A 25,035-nucleotide genomic window follows, 5' to 3' on the forward strand; every position below is an offset into this window, starting at 1 on the left:
ATCTTTAAAGTGGAAAACACATAACACCCCCCCCCCCCAGGGATAGGTGAACCACCAGGATGGTGGCGAAAAATAAGGGAAATTGAGGGAAAAAATGCTTCCCTCATGCATTTACGCCCAAAATCTCTGAGGTTTTCACATCCCCTTTAGGACTCAGTTGACTAGCCCTTGAGCACCATAGCTGTCAACTTTTCCCTTTTCTTGCGAGAAATCCTATTCGGAATAAGGGAATTTCCCTTTAAAAAAGGGAAACGTTGACAGCTATGTTGAGCACACAGTTCCTCTGTGTAACGCCAGGATGCAACTAGATCTGATAGTTGTCAGCCGCAAAACAGGCCCTGCCAATTGCCTATACAGCAGCAGTGATTTTATTTATTTATTTATATTTATTTATTTTGTTTTTAGATATGATGTTGCCTGACGTGCTTAGCTGAGGAAGAAAAATTATTCATCCGATCACCAAATCCTGTTAATGACGAGGTTCATATGTACAAAAGTTGCATCAGGAGGTGGGCATACAGCGACTTCTTTTGCAGGCTGCAACTTCTGTGACTCGCATCGCTTTGGGTTAGATTGCTACGGATTTTGGCTGTTACGCGGAACTCCGCAAATGCTTTTGATCCATTTTATCTTGCAACGTAGCAAAGAAATGTTGCAATAAGAAACACCAACAAAGATCTGAAAATCTTAAGCTCTGGATTACCATATTGTGTTCTCCTGCCATTCAATGCATCAGACAAAGGCCTTGGTGTTCAAAGTAAAAGGAAGGGAGAAAGGAAGGGGAAAGAAAAAGTAAGAAAGAAAGAAACTGGTCACAGAAAGTGCAGAACACAAAGTCAATAATATTCTTCCACATCTTTCCTCTTTTCACAGACTGGATGTTAAAAGAGTTGCAGCAATTAGGCTTTTGTTAATTACCAGCTGTTGAAACAGATGTGTTGACTGTCCTTATTAGCTCACAGCTGGGACAGGAGAACAACTGATGCTCACTAAAACCAACAGCCAGCTGTTTTGCAGTAATTATCTCCTATAAATAATACAGGTGATAAATGCAGTAAAGCTTCATTGGGGAGTTTCAATAACAAAAGCACAGTTACTACATATATGTTCAATTTAAGTTTCAGATTCCCCCATCCTAAATATTTGTGCTGGCATACCTTCTTGGAAGGTTTATAATGTTACACCGGTGCAGCAGTTAGCATATTGCATTCTACCTAAACATGTATTTGCTGCTCCAGCAGGCCTCAAAATTCTCTCAACGTGGCGGCATGTGTGCATCAACTACAAACTTACAAGGATGGTTTGTTCTAGCTGCTTCTGTGTTGATCCAGAAAAAGTGAGATCCAAAGTAAGAATATTACCTCTAATACTGAATTTTATTATGCTTGTGCAACAAGATTCAGTTTGAGTTTAACAAAACTCTGATGAAGTGTCCTGAGTGTCTTAAATGTTTGCCTACTCTTGTAGTGCATTAACACCCCAGTAAAACATACCACATTACATCCCCTTCCTTTCTGTGGTAAATATATATTCTTCAAATGCCTATAGTGGGCTTGCCGTGTCATATTTCTCTTTATTATATTTTACCATGATTTGGAATAGCCTTAAGTTGTATGTGTGTGAGAATTCACAAGTCATACAATATGAAATAAAAGCAATATATTCTAGGGAAATGAACAAATATGTCTTTTCATCTCAGCACATTTGGTTCAGCCCCATAAACAACCAACTGCTTACTTAACTTACTTATTTTAAGACATATTTTTGACATATACCAAAAGTGGAAATAATCTGAAATTTCTGACATCAAGTTGATAAATATTACAACACAGGATACAATTTTCCAAATAAGCAAATGATGGAAATATGTATTTTTTCTACTGCTTAAAATTTTAGAATAACATCATATCCAGGTAACAGTCAATGCTGAAAATCTGATAAAGTTGACATTCACACATGAATGCTGTTAAACCTAAAGATGAATGTTATGAATGTCAAAAACAGAGGTGTCCCCACTTTTAGGATATACATACTGATGTGCATGTCAGAATACACCAGCACCTTCCTTAGTTTTCAGTTTTTAACATTATTTGTCTGTTATTAACTTCCACTTGAAATGTCTTTTAGTCATGACATTTTGGGTGTTCAATGTATCATTCAGATTTCCTTATGTGTGGGATAACAAAATGCTTGAAAATAAGTCAGAATATCTGAAATAATATTAACATAGATGATCATGTGGTTGTTTATATATTGATTCTTGACGTTATTCCAAATATTTTGTTATTAAAACTCATTAAGATGCGTTAGAAAAAAGAAAGCAATGTAAAATAGAAATTTTGATTCTCTTATGTAAGCAAAGCTGTGCATCACAACCCAACAAAGGACAAGTCTACAGGAATTTAAGTCTATCCACTAATTAGTTCACATTAAAGACACCATCTTACTGAAAACAAGGATTAAGGCAGGCTGAATATTCACCCTTTCATGTCCTTCCTTCCTTATGTCTTGGGTAGAATCACCATAAAAAGCCTGTTCAGCCAGCTTTTAAGTAGAGAAGCTTGATAATAATCAAGTCTCTGTTCATTAAGAGGGACAATATCAATTAAGAGACATTACAGGGCAAGCAAACAAATAAAAAAGCCAGCCCGAGCACCCCACACAATGCCCATGAAAGTGGATTTCTAACACTGATGTGTTTTAAATTTTATAAATAAAATTTAAAGCAAAGTTCATTATTTTGTATCTCAAAGCCCTGAGTGAAACACATACCCATTCTCAACCTGCAAACACAAAGGAAATGAATTATCTTAGTGCCTAGAGAATTCCATTTCTGAGCTGACCAATAAAGGTAAACAAGAAATAATGCTTCTTAAGGAATTATAACTTGATATATTGGGTTGTCTATGCACCATTTCATTGTTAATACGACTTGGAGCAAAAGAAATCCAAAATTTGTAACAAGTTTCAGTTTGAGAGATGCCTTTCCCCACAAAGCTACTTCCCCCCCCCCGCTTGCCCAGCATCATCTTTAGAAATTGGTGCTATCTTTAGTTATTTGGTGCTACTTTATGTGAATATGGCAAGAAGACAACAGTAAGGACTTGTAGAATGTAAAGCAGGTCTCACCAGAATTTGCTATCAATGATGAACGTTACCAAAATAATAGATATAATCTATAGATAGGTTTGTCTGCTATATTTGTAGCTGAACACAAAACAAAAACTTTCACTAAACTATGTTTGACACTTCTAAGCAAGTCTTCCATCCCTCTTATCGGGAAGAAGACAGCTTAGGAAAAAATAGTAGGGAGAAACCTATTTTATCTCCTTCATATAATTGGATTAACTAATCTGTAATACATCTGACAATCCTTTTGAACGTGCAATCTAGATTGGCAAAAGGTGATCCCACCCTTCCCTGATTCTTCTGACTTTTAGTATTTTTTATTGTTTCGATGCTGATCCACACTGGAAAACATATATGCAAAACCAGGGGATGGTAGTGAGCAATCTGGGGAAAAACACACAAATTGATTCCTTTAGTCCAAAATTTATTTCTGGAAATTGCTGTCATACTCAGTTTCATGCAATGAAAGCAACACAGACTATGCCTACATGCAAAATTTGGACATTTTGGAAGTCCAGCAAAAATATCTAGATGTGCAGCCATATCTTGAGTAACCTATAGCTTGATTTTGGCCACTGGTTTAAAGCAACTGATCTTAGTTATATAGCTATTTTAAATTTGCCTCAGCCGAAAGTGGGAAACCCATTTACGCGTTTAAAATATAGGTTAGTTATCCTAAATTCACACATAGCAAGAAGATATTCCATATTCTGTTTTTATGTGTCCTCAAAGACTTCTGGCTTGTCAGACTGCAATGCAAACAAAAATTCTTCAGCATTCAGACAAGAAGAACATGATTTTTTATTTTATTCCCCCAACCATTTCAGATAAGTAATATTTACTAGACTTAGGTGGGAGGAAATGAGACCTAGTTTTATTATATTTCTGCATTGTTTGTAAATGCTGACATGGTATGATGCACACCTACAACACAAAAGTTAATGGGGAAATGAAATAGATTTTAACAGTGATGCATTCGTAATGTTGCCCATATTTATGCCACATGCAAACCACACACACACTTTTTGTCTGTATATTACGTGCTAATGTGCAATTTTAACTTGTGTCAAGTCATGGTCAGAGTACGAGGGCACAGGTGGTTTTTGCAATACACAAAGGCAGAATAGGAACAGAATTCTAATAAAATTCTAAACCGCCACAAGCTGTCTATGACAGTTCCTTCCTGATATATCTCATAAAATACTGGCAAATGTTCCAATCGAGCTCCCCAACAAAATTCACCTGGCAACAGTTGCATTGAAACAAAGTTGCTGCAGCAACAAGAAACGTCACGGCGTTAATAATTGACATGCAAAGAATGAAACGGTGAGCAAGGGATAAAGAGGACAAAGGAAAGATTTCAGTATAAACTTATCCCAGCCAGTAATCAATCAAATGGAGGTTGAAAAGGGGTTTGGTTAAGTCGCATGCTAAAATGGAAGCAAATTTCAATATTTTATTATTAACTGCCTTTTTATCATGGTTCAAAGAAGGTAGCGGCACTCAAAATGTTGAATTTCATTGGAACATGAAATGAAGAATGTCAGAAGGGAACCCCCACTAATTTCTTTATTTCCTCAACTGCTGTGATCAAGAAAACTCAAGGTAGTGCCAAAACAGTAGCACCAACTGTTTAGTGTTTCTAAGGAAATGGAAAAAAAAGTGGTTGAGTCAGAGTTTAAAGGTGAAAGCAGGAATAAGCAGTGGGTTCCTGGGTTTCAATCAATCTATCAAAAGTCACTCCTTTCTGGGAAAGGTGAAATATCCCAGTGACACTGTTTAGATTAATGCGATTTGCATGACTTATCAACAACCTTGGGCGAATTTTGCTGTTGAGTTAACATCCATGACGACTATTGCTGGTAGCATTACAGCACAGGATTCTTAAGAAGCAAAACTTAACAAAGCCAAGACTGAGCAAAAGAGGAATCACACCAGGTGTGGGATGCTGGTGGTAACGATTCTTTGTTCGTCTGGTACATAAATACACACAAAAATATTAGTTCCCAGGGTTCCAATTACACTACTCGCCCCTGCTTTGTTAAATAATTGCAAAAGCGTGAGTAAGCGCGTTGCGTCAAAGGTAGCTGCACACTTTCCCCTGGAAAAATCAGAACATGAGAATATATAAATGAGAATATTAAAACGAGATTAAATGGATTCGAGGGCTCTACGCTATTATTTGTAAGATCCTAGGCTTGACGATTCAGCCCCCTAATACAGAGCACATTGGTTACAGCACTCCTCTTACAGCTAACCCCCCACCCAGCGTATCGATTTAAATTATGTCAAGATTATTTATATAGAATGCTCCATGGAACTGGATTCTTTGATTCTGCATGAAAAACTGCTAATTGAAGCACTTTTCAGTCTCTGTTCTCCCCACCTGATAAGATCTGTTCTTTGATTTTTCAAAAACAAACCCTAACAGGCAATGAAGAGGTTGGCCGACTATTAAAAAGGTAAATCTTACAAAAGGAGATTAATAACTCATTGGGTTTAAAATTTAAGCTGAACATATTAAATAGTATAAACCAAGCTCATTTCCTGCTCCTTGCAGGGACCTGCTAGTTTTTGCTTTGCTTCCAATCAATATTTTCCTGATAGCTTTACGTGCAGTTAGAATGAATGAATCCATTCGCAACTATTCCCCCCCCCCATTATTAGTAAAAAGTAAGAATCCTGTTCAACATGAGTGTCAGGTTTCTGTTGGGCTTTACTGGTATTTCAGGCTGAAAGACGGACAACACTATCACTTTGATCACAGCAATTTCACAGGACTATTTTTATCATTCACAGAGAAATGTGCTACTAAATAGAGAAGTCATTTAACGTGAACTATTTATCAGTACAGGAAAACAGTATGCTCAAATTTATTTCCTTATGCAAGCTTTCCCCAAATCTAGATTTCAAAATTTCATTTTGAAGTGATTATTTCCATGTCTCTTTCACAACCAAGAACACAAGAGAACAATTCCTCACTTTAAATAATAGCATCCTATCTGTGGAACTCTCCAGCAAAAGCAGTTAAGCCATTGCCCACTCTGTAGAATTGGTGACACCTCAAGTTGTAAGTCAAATCTTCGAAAAAGACAGAGATATTTCTACAGAATAAATATAAAAGCCCATTCTGAGTCAAGTAAGGAACTTTCAGCATCTTTTAGACTATAAAGCTTGTTCCTTTTAATATATTCACTATACAATGCCTAGTCATTGTAACACTGTACAAATAATCATTATAATTAGCATGATAGGCCACATATCTAGTATAATTCTAATGTTTAAGCATTGTATAGAATTTTGGTTCTTTTTTAGTGGGGGGACGGGACCTGTCACTATCACTAATTTAGCACCAATATACCGTACTTGCTAATAACAAGTATTATATGGAACCTCAAACCTACATGTATTTATTGATTCTAATGAAATGTACTTCAAAGTAACCGTACTGAGGATGTAATTTAGCTCTTCAATGTGATCTTATGCACGTTTGCTCTGAAGTAAGTCCCACTGTCTTCATTGGGGCTTAGAATTTGTGTTTTGGATTGCAGTTCTGGAATGATACACTTAGGTTTTGAAACTTGCTGCTGCAAAAAGACTGAAACCATTAGCCAGAGTGAACAGAAAGCCACATTAATGATGTTGTGGGTGGGAGTCGAGAGTATGTGACACAGCTAAATGCAAGCATATAAATGGTGATAAATGTATGTTCCATTGATTTCAGTTCCCACACACCTCGTCAAAATCAACAGGATTTTAACAAGTTTCTTAATTTAACAATGTTCCTTAATTAATTAAATTTAATTAAAGCCTGCTGAGGTTTTTCCTGTAGGCTCTTATGCGCAATGTTTCTTGGCCAAGCTTTCCAGCATAAACACTCTCGAAAGCAGAGATGAAGGACCTGCAGCCTTCCAGATCATGGGTAGGCAAACTAAGGCCCGGGGGCCGGATCCGGCCCAATCGCCTTCTAAATCCTGCCCATGGACGGTCCCGGAATCAGTGTGTTTTTACATGAGTAGAATATGTCCTTTTATTTAAAATGCATCTCTGGGTTATTTGTGGGGCCTGCCTGGTGTTTTTACACTAGTAGAATGTGTGCTTTTATTTAAAATGCATCTCTGGGTTATTTGTAGAGCATGGGAATTCGTTCATTTCCCCCCACCCCCCAAAAAAAATATAGTCCGGCCCCCCACAAGGTCCGAGGGACAGTGGACGGGCCTGCTGCTGAAAAAGTTTGCTGACCCCTGTTCCAGATGTTCTCAGGCCCCAACTCCCATCAGCCTCAGCCACCATCCCTAGTGATCGGGGTGATGGAAGTTCTAGCTGAATAATACCTGGAGAGTTACGGTGATCCCCATCCTTCATCTAAAGCATAAGGTCATAGGCAACAAAACAACCAACCTCAACTATTTTCCTTTCCTGTGCAGGAGCAGGAGCAACAGCTGGATGTGGGGAGACAGGAGAAGGGAAGTTTGTCTGTCTGTAGGGTGGGGTGCTTGGAAGGGCCATGGAGGGAACCTGGAATTTCCAGAGTATTTTTTTTAATAAAAATATTCTTTAGAAGCTTTGGCAAATCCCAAAAGTTCTTCTTTTTGCAGAGCCCAGCTTGTGTAGTATGAAAGGTGGTGGACTCTCCTTCAGTGGAGGTTTCTCGACAGAGGTTGGCTGGCTGATTGCTGGGGATTATTGGGCTGTGATTTCTGCATTGGAGCGGGATGGATTGAGTGACCCATGGGGGTACCTTCCCATTCTATGAACTCAAAAGCTGAGGCTGCAGAAACCATCTTGGCTGTGAGTTCTGGGAGAGCCAGTGTGGTGTAGTGGTTAAGAGCGGTGGACTCATAATCTGGTGAACTGGGTTTGCATCTCCGCTCCTCCACATGCAGCTGCTGGGTGACCTTGGGCCAGTCACACTTCTCTGAAGTCTCTCAGCCCCACTCACCTCACAGAGTGTTTGTTGTGGGGGAGGAAGGGAAAGAAGATTGTTAGCTGCTTTGAGTCTCCTTAGGGTAGCGATAAAGCGGGATATCAAATCCAAACTCTTATTCTACTTCCTGCCTTGCTGGACTCCACCTGCAGAAGCTGAGGCTGCTGAGCAGACACATTGGCTGTGGTATTGTTTAGGGGGCGTTGCTGCGGACTTTGGTAATTATGGATATTGGTACACCTGTCTTTTTGGATATGATGATTTATGTGGAAACATTTCAACTTTGTTGTGTACTTTTTGATGTGTTTTATTTATTGTTTATGACTACTTTCGTTATTTGTAATGTTGCACCTTCAGCATGGTTTTAACAATGGAAAAGCCACACGCAAATAAAATGACAATCGATTTTAGGACACATGTGACTGATTAAAAACATTTTTCAAAAACAACAAAATATTTCAAGACACCTTCTATTTGAAGCTTTTTCTTTTGAACAGAAAATATATAGTCTTCTAATCTCTCTCATATCATCTAAAAAAACAAACTGTTAAAGGTTAATTCATGAAGTAGGTGCTCTACAGTACAGGATATCTTTCCCTACTGATTAAGGTTTTATGGTTAAGATATAAATACCCGTTTACCATATTTCCCTGTATTTGTTTCCATTTGAGTTATGAGGCATAATATCAGTCCTTTGACTGCTTAATGATCAACAGTCATGAGATATGACCAATCATACATTGCTCTATCTCAAACTCTTCCATTCATTCAAGTGAGCAACTATTCTTTAAGAACTCATTTAATCTCCTCATCAGAGTGATAACCATATCACATTATTAGAGCAGAAGTGGTTCCTGCCAGACGGTAAGGAAACAGATTAAAAAGAAGGGTGCGTTTAATTCGAGACATGCAGGAAATTGGAATTATTTCCCATGACTTGAATAGAAACATGCAGCGGAAAGGCAAATAAAAATTTAACCAGGGCTGCATGTAGTATAACCACTTGGCAAGGTGGTCAACTGTAAATGTTGAGGAGAACTGTACTATTTCTCTGCTTCTCCACTTTTCTGAGCAGGTGAGAGAATGTGCACTAAGACACTCTTCACTGCTTGGCAAGATGTTTACTCATAATTACCTGGTAAGTTGGCACTTGTTAAATTGTCAACTATACAGTATTCACTTGATGAAAACCAGTAACTGAGAAAATACATCCAGGTTCTGATCTAACTAAGCTGTGATTCTCCAGATGTTGACTGGCTACAATTCTATTAATCCCTGACCATTAGCCATGGTGGCAGTTGTGGTACAGCAACATCTGTGGAGGGGCCAAAGGTTAGTGTAATGGGTATGAGTTACTCGTGCGTAAACTGCCGCCTCTCTAGGCTAAATTGCCTTGTTAAACCGTTCTGACTGCACAGCCCCTCTCCGCGTGGCTGTCTCAGTCGCTAGCAGAATCTGTCTGTGGGCGTTTCTTAAACCTCTTCCAGCATAGAAGCTGTTTGACTCCCAGTCTCCTCCTCCTCTCACTGCGCGGGAGTCTTCTGCGCAGGGAGGGTGTGGGTAGTGGAGGACCTGTGCTCTCCTCACTGATGTCCAGTGAAGAGTCCCGGAGCTCTCTCTCCGCTTCCCCCATCTGCCCCCCTTTATCCCTGGTGTTGCGCTGATTTCCTTCCCCCTCTACCGGGCTGCTTCTCCTCCTGGTGCTGGGTCCTTCGCCAGCAGAATCTGGGAGCCTTCCCTTCGCCTCTCGCTCTGATGTCAGTTCCCTGACACTTAGCTACACGAATTCTTAAATGAAAAGCACAAGAGATATGAACTACACTTAGAAAGGAATAAACAAATGCACAAATATAGGATGGGGGACACCTAGCTTGATATTAGCACACACAAAAAGGATCTAAGGGTCTTAGTAGACCACGAGCTTAACATGAATCAACTGTGTGAAGCAGTAGCAGCAAAAAAAGGGGGCAGGGAGGGGGGAAGAGAGCAAATGCTATTACAGGCTGCATCAACAGAAGTCTAGTGTCCAGATCAAGGGAAGTAATGGGACCCCTTTATTCTGCCTTGCTCAGACTCCATCTGCAGTATTGTGTCCAGTTCTGGGCGCCACAATTAAGAAGGGTATTGACAAGCTGGAACACGTGCAGAGGAGTGTGGCCAAGATGATAAAGGGTTTGGAAACCAAGCCATGGTGACTTACCATTTTTTTATCTGAGGGCCACATTCATCCTTGGCATTCATCTGGGGTCCCCATGCCAGTGGTGGGACTGGCCAAAAGAGGGTGTGCCACCACATCTCTCTCTCTCTCTCTCTCTCTCACGTTTTTCTATGCATGGAACACAAAGGGCATATATAGGCAGCCCACCTCTTCAGCTGATCAATGCAGACCAACTGATATGGGGGCTATCACCCCTCTCTCCACGTACCCAGTGATCAATCTGATGACCAGGGAGAAAGCCATGTGGATCCCCATCAGGGCACTCGGCTCTGTCAGCCCCAGCACTAATTATACAGTACTTTACATTTCCCCTTTTTGCTACAGCTACAAAAATCAGCGGGGTCTTGGGCAGGGGACAGAATTCCTTGGGTGGCTACATTGCCCCCCCCCACTGGGGAGAGCCACTCATTACAAGCAAATGTATACTGATAATATAATGAGATGATACAGGTTGATACTCTTATTTTATATAAATTATTTCAAAAATTATCATGGGTACATGCTTAAAATACACTGAGGATTAATGAGGAAATATTTGGGCATGCGCCAGAAAGCTTATCAGGAAGGGCTGGTCCACATAAGACAATTTCCCCCAACAATTTCCCCTTTGGATATTATGGACTACAACTTGCATCAGTCCAGCCAATGGTTGGGGATAATGGGAATTGCAGTCTAAAACATCTGAATGACCCCAGGTTGGGAGCAGGTATCAACTCCATCTTCTCTTTTAGCGACAGTGCCAAAATTTGGAAATTGGGTTGGGAAATGATTCCCTCAGTTCAGAAAACATAAAGCAATTAGAAACTGAGTGCAAACTGTCCCTGAAGTTTGAGCCTGGCTCTTAATGGCTTTTCCAGGGACTAGTCCTCTCTCCAGCCCAACTTTCAAATTACCAGCTGTACACAAAAGTTCTTTCTTTTCTGAAGCAACAGTAACATTAGGATAACACCTTCATTAGGACCAGCTAAAATGCCACAAATGCCCAGATTGTAAATAAGATGTTTTTAAAAGCATACGTTGCTCACATTTCAACTATTTGTAGGAAGGAATAAAAAACATTTAGCAAAAGTAAGATCAAAATATTTTGAAACAAGGGTCAAAAGTACGGTTAATGATTAGCTGTGTTAATGGACTGATTTCTGTCTCTCTCTTTTGGATTACAGAGGCAACTCAGCCATCAGGCAGGTCTATCTCCCCTCATTCTTTGGCCACTTCCAGCAGATTGAGAAAAGCTGGAGAGTAAACACAGGTGTTTTAAAACTGGAGCTGCTGTCATGGACAACCACAAACAGCCTTAACTCGACTGTGGCTATGCCTCTTTCCCGCCCTCTCTTTTTAAAAGGAGAGCTTAGCAAGAAAATGTCAAATGTTTCACCTTTCAACACCTCAAAATAACTCAGAGCTTAAGGTATTGTCCAGGAAATCTCAAGCAAATAGTTCTTTTTCTAATTTTCTTTTCAAATGTAGCCAACTTCGAATTAGTCATGTATTTTTTGTTATTTTTTTTTACTAATTACTTTATTTGGAAGATAAGTTTCTTGGTTTCTTGGAAAGCGCTATAGTTATTACACACAAAGAGCACGATCCAGAGAATCAGCAGGCTAATTTACTGGATCCAGCGAAACTACTCGGTGACTTGTTTTTATAAACATCAGCTGCCATGGTCATTCATACCCTTAAGTCGCTGCTTTACGCAAGCTCTGTTTGGAGCTGCCTTTGAAGACAGCTCGGAAACTTCCAAGTGGTTCTCCATGCAGCCTCTGCTTGGAGCAGGACAACCCTCTGAAAAGCTGCTCTCCAGAGTAGAGTCCAAAGCAGCGCTAAAAGCTGCAGATGGAAAGGGACAATTGGAGCTCAGTTTGGGCATACACAGCCACAATCTATTTAATGACTGCTAAGCGAGATGTTTTGCTTTGAAATGGCAAAAACTGGACCTACTAAAGTAGCAACCATCTCCCATACTGTGCTATGGGCTCAAAAGACACAATGGGTAAATCAAGCTATGGAATCTGTATTATTTAGACAAGAGTGACTTACCCCGAAAGCTGCTTGATTTACCCGGAGAGTTGGGAAGCAGGTGGCACAATCATACACCTGGCTGGGCAACAACTTAAAGGGAAATTTGAGATCCTGCACTGGGATATGACATCTATAGTATGGGCACCAGTGTACTTGAAAGATTTATTGTTAAGAAAACACCCCAACTAGTGTATTAGTGAGTAAAACCTGAGAGCTGGCACAGGCAAGAGCAGGCATAGGCAAATTCGGCCCTTCAGATGTTTTTTGGGACTACAATTTCCATCATGCCTGACCACCGGTCCTATTAGCTAGGGATGATGGGAGTTGTAGTCCCCAAACGTCTGGAGGGCCGAGTTTGCCTATGCCTGGGCAAGAGCCATTTGCCACTGCTACCACCTCCTTTGGTGCTGGCCAGCCCCAGCGGTAGGGTTGTGGATGCATGCTGTTTCATTAACCCTGGTGCTGCCAGCCAGGGGGTTGGATTGCCCCCTAAGTACATTTTTGGTTGCTTCCATGAGAAATTAGCTCTCGTCCCCACCCCACCTTTCAGGTACTAACCTTTTCTTTTTTACTGATGCTTCATGAGGCAAGCAGCTTTCATTCAGTAATGTTTGTGCAGCCTTTTCTCTGAACCCCATTTTAAAACAAACAAACAACCTACAATATCCTATGTATATGTTCAGGCCGATCTTCACGACAAATGATCAAGGAATAACTGGGGTCTGCACAACAGTAACCCTATCAATGCAAATACAGTGGTACCTCGTGTTACAGACAGGATCCATTCCAGAGGCCCGTCTGTAACGTGAAATGCCCACAACTCGAAGCGTTCTGGTACTTCTGGGTTGCCGTGGGACGTAATGCGAAAAGATGCAACATGAAGCGTACGCAACACGAGGTATGACTGTAACAGCTTATAGGAGGCAACCTTTTTATCAGGATTGCAGGGGCAGGAAAAGATTAAACTACTACTTCTAGTCAGCTCCAAGTCTGTTACTCAACCCCCATAGCCGTTATGTGAATTTCAAAAACTGTACATTACATGCAAAAATGCAACACGTTCAATTCATGTTCAGTTTGGCTCTTTCTGCTTTGGTCTCCACAGCCTGACACGGCAATTCCAGTCTCCAGGCTGGTTCATCTTTGCCTGTATGGATAGGCAAACTAAGGCCCGTGGGCTGGATCCGGCCCAATCGCCTTCTAAATCGGCCCACGGACGGTCCGGGAATCAGTGTGTTTTTACATGAGTAGAATGATGTGTCCTTTTAAGAGCGGTAGTCTCGTAATCTGGGGAACCGGGTTCGCGTCTCCACTCCTCCGCATGCAGCTGCTGGGTGATCTTGGGCTAGTCACACTTCTCTGAAGTCTCTCAGCCCCACTCACCTCACAGAGTGTTTGTTGTGGGGGAGGAAGGGAAAGGAGATTGTTAGCCGCTTTGAGACTCCTGAAGGGGAGTGAAAGGCGGGATATCAAATCCAAACTACTACTACTACTACTACTACTACTACTACTACTACTCTTCTTCTTCTTCTTCTTCTTCTTCTTCTTCTTCTTCTTCTTCTTCTTCTTCTTTAAAATGCATCTCTCGGTTATTTATGGGGCCTGCCTGGTGTTTTTACATGAGTAGAATGTGTGCTTTTATTTAAAATGCATCTCTGGGTTATTTTGGGGGCATAGGAATTTGTTCATCCCCCCCAAAAAAATATAGTCCTACGGCCCACGGCTGAAAAAGTTTGCTGACCCCTGCTGTATGCCTTTCATGGGCTACAGATGCCTCACAATATCAGATCCTCCAAGTGTCCTATTTTCCAGGGGCATCCCTGATTTAGAGAAGCTGTCTCAGTTTCTGATTTGATCCTGGAATGCCCCACTTTTCCTTAGGATGTCCTTATTCTCATTGGAGACATGTTGGGAGGGTATAGAATTATCTGACCCCCAAGTCGTCTGAAGGTAATCTTGTATAGGGAGGGTTTTAAAAAAATGTTTTATTATGTTTTTATATATGTTGGAAGCTGCCCAGGGTAACCTAGTAAGATGTGTGGGGTATAAATAGCAAAATTATCATTAAGGAATGGGACACCCCTATTTTCATCAGACAAATGTTGGAGGGTATGCCACATTGACCCTGACTGACCTTCATCTACATTAGATGAAAATAAATAATGCTTCATACATGCCTTCTTGTGATATGGGCAGAATAGGCTCAAATCTATGAATTGCACAGAGCTCTACCCTGGCTAAATCCAGATTCCAACTCTGGATCTGTGCAAATGGATTAACCCTGCCTTGCAGCCAGAAACCATTAATCCAAATCACTTGATGCAATCTTGAAACTGCTTGTTCTTTAGTAACCTAATTGCTTTTAATATGTTTGTTCTGGAATAAGTGATTTCTAAACCTGTGGCTTTTAGCATCACACAACTGCCCTTGAACAATGGAATATTCTTTCTTCATTTCCTTCCCACCATCCTTCCAACTCCTAAAGCATCTATTTATTTATTTTTAAATTCAAACACAGATTATGTAACGAGTTTCTGGTAAACTTGTGAATGTGTTTTCTGAGTATCAGTTTAGCATTATATATGTCTATCAAGCTAAATGAAATCAGACCACAATAGTACTATGATTACTAGTAGTAGCAGCAGGTTGTTGCAAAAATAAATTTATAAGTTAAAAAGTCAAACCAATTTTATTTCTGATTAATAAATCTCATCAAGTTTGCTTGTCTTCCTTATTTATTAATTACACGGAGCATATTAAATTTATGTGACTAATAAAACTGTAGTTTAATGCTGCATATAAGGGAAATATCAAAGTAAGCTATACTCACAAGAGACACAATAAGACAATAGGTCTACTCAATGACAAAACTGGATATCATCCAATGTGATTTTGTATATGCTTTAAATAATTTTTTTTTAAGTTTGCATGTCTTTCTTAGAAGTCCTACATTTTAAAAACAACAAAACCCCCGCTTGTGCTTCTTACAGAAGTAATTCCAAGATGAAATTCCAGTTTGTGAAAAATGTTTTTTCTGGACTCACATCTGCTTAACTGAAGACTAGATTGAAGTCTGGATTGCAAAGTCTTAAAGTTGTGTAGGTAGGAAGCTACAATGCTCTGACCTAAGCTGCTTCTGCCTCTACTGCAATGTCAACTTTGCCAGGCAAGTACCGAAAGAGAGGAAACATGAAAGCTGATGTCATTTTCCTTTGAACATAAACAAAACCCAGCAAGAGCGTGAATCTATTTTTCTGAAGAAAAACTGAAAAAACAAAACTTTTGAGAGATGTAGACATTCCTCTCCAAGGTCATAGCTAATAAAACATTTGGAAGACGACATGACACAATTTAGGTTTAAAGGTTCACTTAACTTTGTTTTAATGTTTTGAATTTGACGGGCTCACGTGTCAAAAGATGTTTGCATCGTTTTGTGGTCTGACAATTGATCTGCAAGAATAGTTTTTAAGGAGCTTTTTTCTTTTCTTTTTTTTTGTTTCACTTAAAATTAAAATCCATGCTGCCTAATCCTTGGAGTCAATCTGTAATTAAGGGGATTTCAAGAGAGACCATGCGCTGAATTAATGATAAAATTTAATATCTGTTTAATACTCTAACAAAAGAATGAAAACCAGGCGATACACAAAACACCATCACTTCAGTATTTGGTGTAAATTCGCACCAATACTTTCACTAGGAATAATCAGATACTTGATACTTAAGGACACATTTTTTGCGACTGAACGTCTGTTCAGTTTAGAGCTAAAGGCACTGATCCTATGTACATTCAGGACACTTCCAGATCCTTAGTCTTTGACATGGTGGTCATACGATGCAAAGGAGAACAGGGCTGTCAAGGTTCTTTAGAAAGAGGAATTTCAGCAGGTGCCATTTGCCATGAAGGTGTGAGGAAAGCAGCATCCACCAATGTTTCTTCTCCCTCAGACCTCTTAGGTTGGGAGCGTTGTACACTTGGAAGTGGCATGCTGCTCCTCTGCACGTACCTGGCAGTTCAGATACTTCCCCCCCCCCACCTCTGTTTTGCGAGAGACTTTCTGTGTTTTCTGTAGTCTAACAACAATGCAAAGGATGTAAAAAAATACCCACCCAGTTACAAATTCCTGAAAGTTCCTTCATAGTGTTGTTCGAGGAACCACAGCCTTTCAGAAGCCATTGGACTACAACTCCCACGATCTCTAGCCACTGGCCATGTTGGGTGGGGCTAATGCAGGCACAGGCAAACTCGGCCCCCCAGACGTTTTGGGACTACAACTCCCATCATCCCTAGCTAACAGGACCAGTGGTCAGGGATGATGGGAATTGTAGTCTCAAAACATCTAGCGGGCCAAGTTTGCCTATGCTTGGACTAATGGGAGTTAAACAACATCTTCAAATATCTCAAGGGCTGTCACACAGAAGATGGAGCATGCTTGTTTTCTCCTGCTGTGGAGGGGTAGGTCTCGAACCAATGGCTTTGAGTGACAAGAAAGGAGATTCTGACTAAACATCAGGAAGAACTTTCTAACAGGAAGACCTGTTCAACTATAGAACTATCTCCCTTGGGAGGCTGTGGAGTCTCCTTCCTTGGAGGTTTTTAAGCAGAAGTCAGATGGCCATCTGTCATGGATGGTTTCATGGATGGTTTCATGGATGGTTTCATGGAGATTCCGGCATTGCAGGAGGTTAAATTAGGTGACGCTTTCAACTCTATGATTCTATGATCTGGAGGGGCAGATTCCCCATTCCTAACTGTACAGGTAATATTTTGTATGCTGTGGGATCCTATTGGTAATCTCACTTCCAAACTACCACCCACAGTATGTAGTTGCCTTGTATTTGGACTATTTGCCCATAAAGTCCAAGGTTGTCTACTTGGATAGGCAGCAGCAATCTTTGCATTACCAGACACTTGAGCCTTTTGACAGGAGATACTTAGGAATTCAATTTGCTACTCATCTATGTTACCTATTTATAATAAGATAAAACATGCTGTAAGAGTACCCCACCCAAAAAAACCCTGTAGCACACATACCTACAAAAGCAAGGGGGGGCAAAGGATGTGCAATAACAGCATTTTAGCCAGAACTTGTATGCTGCTATTTGAGCAAAAATATTCATATCTATATATTTTTTAAATAACTGCATTCTTTGACTGAGTGAACTGGACCTGACTATACACAGGTCTATTCACATATCTGTCTATATACCATTTTGGACTTCATAAATTTACAGCCTAATCCACATTTATATTAGACTGAGGTCTTTGAATTTAACACCTTTTCTTCATATGGATGCCTTTGGGTATTTAAAATCCAAAGACATCAGGTTACTGGTTTGTGAACTGAGCTCATCTTAATTGTAAGTTTGGTTCTACAGTGTGAAGTTATTACTGGCAGATTTTATAGGCAAGTGGTGTTCAGTTAATTCTGCTTTCAAACTGAACTATATTTAGTTTATCTGTAATGTTAACATTCTTCATGCCTTTTCTATTAGCTACATTTACATTTTTCTCCTTAATGGAAGGTAAGATTTTGAAATCACAACACTCCTAAGTGAATATTTAAATCAGTGGAGATTGAACTCTTAACGGGGAATGCCAGGCCATTGTATTTATCGCTATAAGAGAGAAGAACTTCTCTGAGCTTATTGCTTCCTACTGAATAATTCATTTCTGTATAAGTATAATGAAATACTCAAATCAAAGTACATGCCAGGACTGAGCAATCAGGTTCTGCAAGGATGACACATCCTAATATAGTCTCGGCTGAAATCTCCAAGTATTTATGCTGCTTTAATATCTTCCCCACAGTGGGACTGCGTTCAGCTTGACTTACTTGTGAGTAGTAGTCATGTTTAGTATTTGTGCCTAGCTCTTATGAAGGAACAACATGCAACAAGGAAGCTACACAGCTTATTGGCTTTCCAAATCACAGAGGGAATGTGGGATCTGCACAGTTGATTCGTAGTTAAGCCTATTACGTACGTGTGAGGATCCATTCTATGCGTGTGTTACAGTTGCTTGTCTTGTACACTGAGACAACTAGAGTGGCATTTTCATTCTATTACACCTTTATCACCCAATATTGGAGCAATAAGGGACAACCAAGTATTGGGCATAGCAGAATCTGCTGGCAGGTGACAGAAGACTTCAGATAAGGCCAGTGCCAATTTGGATCATAAAGAAGGCTGATCGCTGAAGAATTGATGCTTTCGAATTATGGTGCTGGAGGAGACTCTTGAGAGTCCCATGGACTGCAACAAGATCAAACCTCTCCATTCTTAAGGAAATCAGCCCTGAGTGCTCACTGGAAGGACAGCTCGTGAAGCTGAGGCTCCAATACTTTGGCCACCTCATGAGAAGAGAAGACTCCCTGGAAAAGACCCTGATGCTGGGGAAGATTGAGGGCACAAGGAGAAGGGGACGACAGAGGACGAGATGGTTGGACAGTGTTCTCGAAGCTACAAACATGAGTTTGACCAAGCTGCGGGAGGCAGTGGAAGACAAGAGTGCCTGGCGTGCTCTGGTCCATGGGGTCACGAAGAGTCGGACACGACTAAACGACTAAACAACTACAACTATTTTTATGTCCAATGATAAATCCACAGCTCTTTGTGAAAATGAATCATGGACACCAGATTAAAATCCAGTAAAAGGCACAATATTCTTTAGGTGGTGGAAGAGAGGGGACATGAACATTGCCCTTCCAGCACAATTATGACTCTCGCTGGCTTAGTAAACCATCTGAACCAGAGTTTAGCTGTGTGATCTGCTCATCTCATGATCACAGTAGACGCTGGTTTACAAATTCCTGGAGCAGCACTGGAGCCATTTCCCCACAGTTTCTTCCTACGTAACACAAGTAATGACAATATGATAGAAGCACACGGATGGCGTGAATCATGGTGTGGTTTCTTCCCATGCAAATTATGCCTGGCTCCCAGAGAAGGGGATGATCACACAGAAAAAACACTCACATGTCACTCTCCTCCTCTACAGTGTTCTGGAGACCATCTTGGCTGTGAGTCCAGGAAGAACTGCTCCCTGCCTTGTAGGCCTATTCCCACCTGGCCTGGTGGGGGCAGGACACTGACTGACGCCAGCTACAGAGACTGACGCTACTGAACAGACTATCGGCTTGCGGTATTGTTTGGGGAGATTTGTTCCTCTTACTGCTATGGCCTGTCGGCTACGCAAATAAAGTCTATTGATTGATTGATTGATTGATTGATTTGTTCCTCTTATTGATATCATTTTTTGGTATCTTTATTTTCAGCTCTTATTTAATGTGGAATTCTTCAAATTGGCTGTGTGCTTTTTGATGTATTTTATTTATTGTTTTGACTACTTTTGTTGTATTTGGAATTATCTATCCCCCCCCCCATGCTGTAATCTGCCTTGAGCATGGTTTTAACTACGGAAAGGAGGCATACAAATAAAATGATGCATGTAATGGGAAAGCATGGATGAAGCCACATGGAAGCTGCTCCCATGCCATGTAGTATTATGTGTTCTGGGTCTGGGAATGGCTTCCTTAGAGCCTGTAAAGCAAATACTTTCAGGATAGAGCCTTAGTTGGCTGCCAGCACTCAGCAGGACAACATAGCAATAAAGTTCTTACAAAAAGCAGCTGCTGGCAACAATGTGCGGGGAAGTATTTATTTCCAACTGTTCCAGCACAGGTCAAAGCCACTGGAAATGAAGACTGATCTACACTGCTACTGGTGGATATGTTTGTCACAGACACCTGGAGTTGGTTCACATGTAATGTCAAAGTTTGCCATTATGTCTGAATCAGAGGTAGACCAATCTCATGGATGAAACTTTCAAGTATTAGATGGGACAAACTGACCAGCAGGTCTAACCATGTACCCCCGAATACGCAACAGTAACATCCTACTTCTTGCGGGCTTTCATGACTTGGAAGTTATTCTTGCTGAATTTTCACCTACTGTACAGCTAGAACATCAGAGCCCTGCCAATAATTTATCTATGTGGATTTTAAAAGCAATAGATTTCTTCATTTAGTATTTGCTCTCACTTCTGGCTCACATGCCTAATCACACCACCATACACTTATCAATTTCCTTATTGTTTTCTTTTTCCAGTGTGTGTGGGGGACCCTAAATTCTGAACCAACGCTTAAATGTTAAAACTATTAAAAAGTTGCAAAAAATAAAATTAAAGTACATTTACGGATCTTCCTGCATTTGCAGGTGTTATTCCTGTTTTAGAATTCCCGGCTTGGATACTATTATGGTAGGGAGTTTGGTAAAATAGTTTGCAAAACTATTTATACAGATACATTATTTGAGAAACTATCCATTCTGATGTCCTCATTGGTCACAGGACTGCAGTCAAGAAGATCCTTCAGATTAAGAATGAAAGAAAAGTTGAAAAGTGCAAACATGTATTATCTTTTGAGCCAAGGCTAGCTGGCAGCCTTGAGAATGCATTAAGGCCTCCCCTGCTTTTGTCTCATCTCTTGTGGGGAACTTGCTCATGACATCTACAAATTTCAAGCCACACAAAAGAAAGAGGCTATATCAGGTAAAGGGGCCCTGGTACTATTTTTTAGAAAACAGACGAGGCTTAGAAATATTTATATATGCTTTGCCCCACCTATGTCTCCTCAGTGTCTATTACAGACCGAAGGTGGAACGGCATTTTCAGATAAGGAGGTCATGCATGGGTCAGAGAAAGACCTTTGCTAGTTTGAGTTTCCTAAGGATTGCTTTTGGGGTGAAGGGTTTACGTAACCAGCGTTTATAAGATTTCACTACAGCACAAACAACAATGTATCGTTATGCACTAATGGTGAATGGGACAATCTAATGGAGGGTTATTTTGACACTCGTCCTAAGAAGTACAGTTCACTACTGATACCTTTTTAAAGCCCCCCCCCTTAAAGTCCCAGTTATACTGCAGCTAAAAACCACACACTATTAAGGCTGTAATCTTTCAAATACTGCAATCCTGTTGTTGTTTAGTTGTGTCCGACTCTTTGTGACCCCATGGACCAGAGCACGCCAGGCACTCCTGTCTTCCACTGCTTCCCGCAGCTTGGTCAAACTCATGTTTGTACTGCAATCCTATACAGTGGTGCCTCAGGATAAGAAGTTAATTCGTTCTGGAGGTCCGTTCTTAACCTGAAACTGTTCTTAACCTGAAGCACCACTTTAGCTAATGGGGTTTCCCGCTTCCACTGTGCCGCCACCGCCCAATTTCTGTTCTCATCCTGAAGCAAAGTTCTTAACCCGAGGTTCTATTTCTTGGTTAGGAGTCTGTAACCTGAAGCGTCTGTAACTCAAGATACCACTGTAAATGCTTAACTAGGTAGACGGAAGCTGCTTTAAACTCAACGGGACATGCTTCTGAGTAGACACATGATTGTGCTGAAACACAGATCTGTCTTGAGAGTCACTAGAGGGTCTGTTGTGATTCTATAAAACAATCCCACTTTAAAGGAAAGAGGATATTTAACACTTCACCCATGTCAATTTAGATATGTATTTGACTTACATCCCAGGTTTAGATTAACAGCATGTCCCCCAGAGGAAAAGCTTTTTCATATGATTCCGCCCCCCCCCCATAAAATAAAGCATATTGCTTGACAACAACTTAACATTTCTGGTAGTGTGACATCTCTCTTTTGGCTACAAAATCGGTTACTTACAGAGATGCAGTAGTAAAAGCAAAATTAAAGAGCATGGAGCGATCTTCTTGTCCCTCCCCCACCTTCATTTTTAATTTTAAAATCTGAACATTCTGTATAGTGTTGAAGAATCCCAGGCATCTAAAATGTTTGATTCGTGTTTCAAAAACAAACAAACCTGGGGCAGGACTAGGAAAAAAACCCCCAAACCTGCTGCTCCTATTCATTTGAAATGTTTTCCCGGACAATAGTATTATTGTGCATATATGAACTAAACAAGCTACGTATTATTAAACGTTTATATTATACCCTCTCCCTTCAGGCCTCAATGTACACTGGGATTAACTCACCACTTAAATGTAATCTATTTTGCTTCTGGAAATATTTTTTCCTTGACCAAATGTCTCCTTCTTTTAACCACAAAGAAAAAGGCTGCTGTGCTCTCAGTCCTTTTGTCTTTGGTAACAAGCGAAAGAATACTCTTGCTAATATGTGCTTTCATCTCCAGTGAAACGGACACTTAGGCACACAATTAAAATTACTCATACAAATGAGTCAATAGTACTATTTGTGTAAAGAGAGCCACATATGTAAATATCATCTGAATCAAAATCTCACCGCACAAAGTGGCATGCCACTTCTAAGAAGTGTGTGAGTTTTTCTTTTTGGGAAGCGGGGAAATAGCGAAGAGGCAATTCCACTTGGCTAGTTAGCCCTGTGAAAGATTAGCCCTGTCTAATTCTTCTACTGTTGGCTTTCAGGCAGTATAGAATCTCTGGAAGTTGGGTACATGAGGCATGTGGCCATTTTCAGACACCTCTATACAGTAGTCATGGTATTTGTGCAAAGTGAGATTTTTGATTTTCCATGATCTGCAAGGTACTTTTGTCAGATTCAGAGATTGCAACATTTGATGTTGCTGAAACCTCTGGGTTTCTATGCCACAAATAATATCAATCACATTAAGAATTGTAAGACGTCATCCTAATCAGTCTGTGTTGTACTATCTATGACAAACCTACAATATTTACTGTACATACCTGCTGTTGCTGGAAACATGGACAAAGTAGATGAATCTCAAAGGAAACATTAGGATAATTATATAAAGGCTACTGTGAATGCCCCTGCCCTTTGGAAACCATCTTCTTATGTACCAGACAGGTGCCATTTCTAGTATGATTTCAGCACCTACAAAAGCCTTTTAAGACCATATTGTATCCCAATCTGTATTTGCACATTTGAAATGGTTTTTATATATGAAGCTGCTCTATGTTACATATGTTTCTACTGTTGATGTTTTCATTGCTGAATCACCTTGAAACATTTCATAGAAAGTGATTCATAAATGGGATTAATTGAGAAATAGATAGCTGTAAAAATGTCTTCAACATGAGTCCACTTTTTTAAAGCCAGCTACAATGTTTTAGCTTTACTGAAAAGAATATTTGTGGAGACAAATATGTATTGTAAGCAGGACAATTTTGCCAAAGAGGAAAACTGTGTATTCTTGTATTCAGATTATGTTTGTGCACCTCTCTGAATGACTCAACTGCCTTGAATACATGAAAACATTTATAGTGTGAAAATGCATAGGGTGGGTAATAACAACTACTTTGGCACAGTAACTTCAAAGTATCAAACGTGACAACTCTGAGCGATGTTACTTTAGTGTCGCAGGCACAAATATTCAGCTCTGAATGGGAGTTTGATAGTTTAGCCCTGTGTGACTGGAATGATAAATGCTGGGCTTGGTTCAGATAATTAAACAATAACTAAGTAAAAAGCACCTTGGACATCCGGGGATGAATAACTTTTGATTTCACGTTAGCCTAATTTCCCCCCTCATCTAAGTGCTTTTTGAGCCTTCCCATGACACACAAACAAGGATTGGTTTTATATCTACTGCTTTGTGAAAATTCCACGAATTATGACTATACTTAGCTTCATGAGTTGCCACAAGTCCGCTTGTTGATAGAGCCTAGGAATGGGCAAATTGGTTTTCTTTCAGCTTCTCATTTTTTCCAATCTTAAATTGGAGAACCTTTTTTTCAAGTCCTCATGAAAATCTACCAGCATTTTATTGTTAATTCCTCCTAATATATACATTGTATACAATTTTGGCTCATATACACAATTTTGCAAAGCAATCTACTGTAGCACATTTTTGCACGTGTGTTTTTGTGTGCATTATTTTTGCTAATATATGCATTTAATGCACATGTTACCCAAGTATATGCATTTTTGAACACACTGTTTGGCCGGTGAACTGCACCAGAAAATTTGGAGATGTGCTAATTTCAGAGGGTGGCTGCGTTTCGGTTTACATATTGCTTTGGAAAGTGTGAACTGGGTAGGTTCACTTTTAAATCAAATGGGGTTCAGTTTTCTTCTCCATCCCTAACAGGGACAAATGTTTTCACATTTCAGAACTAATCAATATAGACAACAGAAATGTTGATCCTCAAGCCAACTTAACAAGAAGAAAAGTGGGAAATGAAAACAAGTTTAAAGTAATAAAACAACTGTGGGCACCAGACAAAGATCTCTCTTTCTTTTCATTATACATGTTGGGATGATGTAGAAATATATGTCTCATGAGCCCCGCAGTGCTGCTGGGATCAGGCTTGAGAACAGGCTCCAACGGGGGTGGAGGAGGTTGAACAGAAGGTGGCAGCAACTGAACTGGAGTTTGAATTGGAGTATGAAGCCTTGCTGCTCAGAACCAGTCCCCACCTTCACAGATGGGATCAGACCCACCCACTCCAACCAAGTGTATGCTTGCAACCCTAATATTCCTACAAGGTGAGAGAGCCTTGATTGTGAGCTCACCACACCTTGTCTTGGCAGAAAAACTCGTTGGGACATCTTCCAGGCTTCTGTCCAATTCTGAACTTCTTGCCCTGCTCCTGAATCATGACTCCTGCCTGCTGTGAGCCTTTACCATCACTTGCCTGAAGTAAGAGCCTCTGTCTGCATGCATTGGCTTGGAGCAAGGACAACATGGCTCTTTTAAAAACATCATTTTAATCTGTTTTCCCCTTTTGGTTCCTAAGAGGGTCTAGCAAGGAAATGCAGTGTCAACATAAGAT

The 25,035-nt window shown here is 40.3% G+C and overlaps 1 protein-coding gene across 3 annotated transcripts in view; it reads right to left on the bottom strand.

The window, feature by feature from the left end:
• Nucleotides 1-25,035, bottom strand: part of MIPOL1 (mirror-image polydactyly 1) — a 202,225-nt gene that overhangs the window by 66,415 nt on the left and 110,775 nt on the right. The gene's annotated exons all lie outside the window — the stretch shown is intronic.

This window comes from Podarcis raffonei, chromosome 1 (assembly GCF_027172205.1).
Source record: "Podarcis raffonei isolate rPodRaf1 chromosome 1, rPodRaf1.pri, whole genome shotgun sequence".
NCBI classification, from domain to species: Eukaryota; Metazoa; Chordata; class Lepidosauria; order Squamata; family Lacertidae; genus Podarcis; species Podarcis raffonei.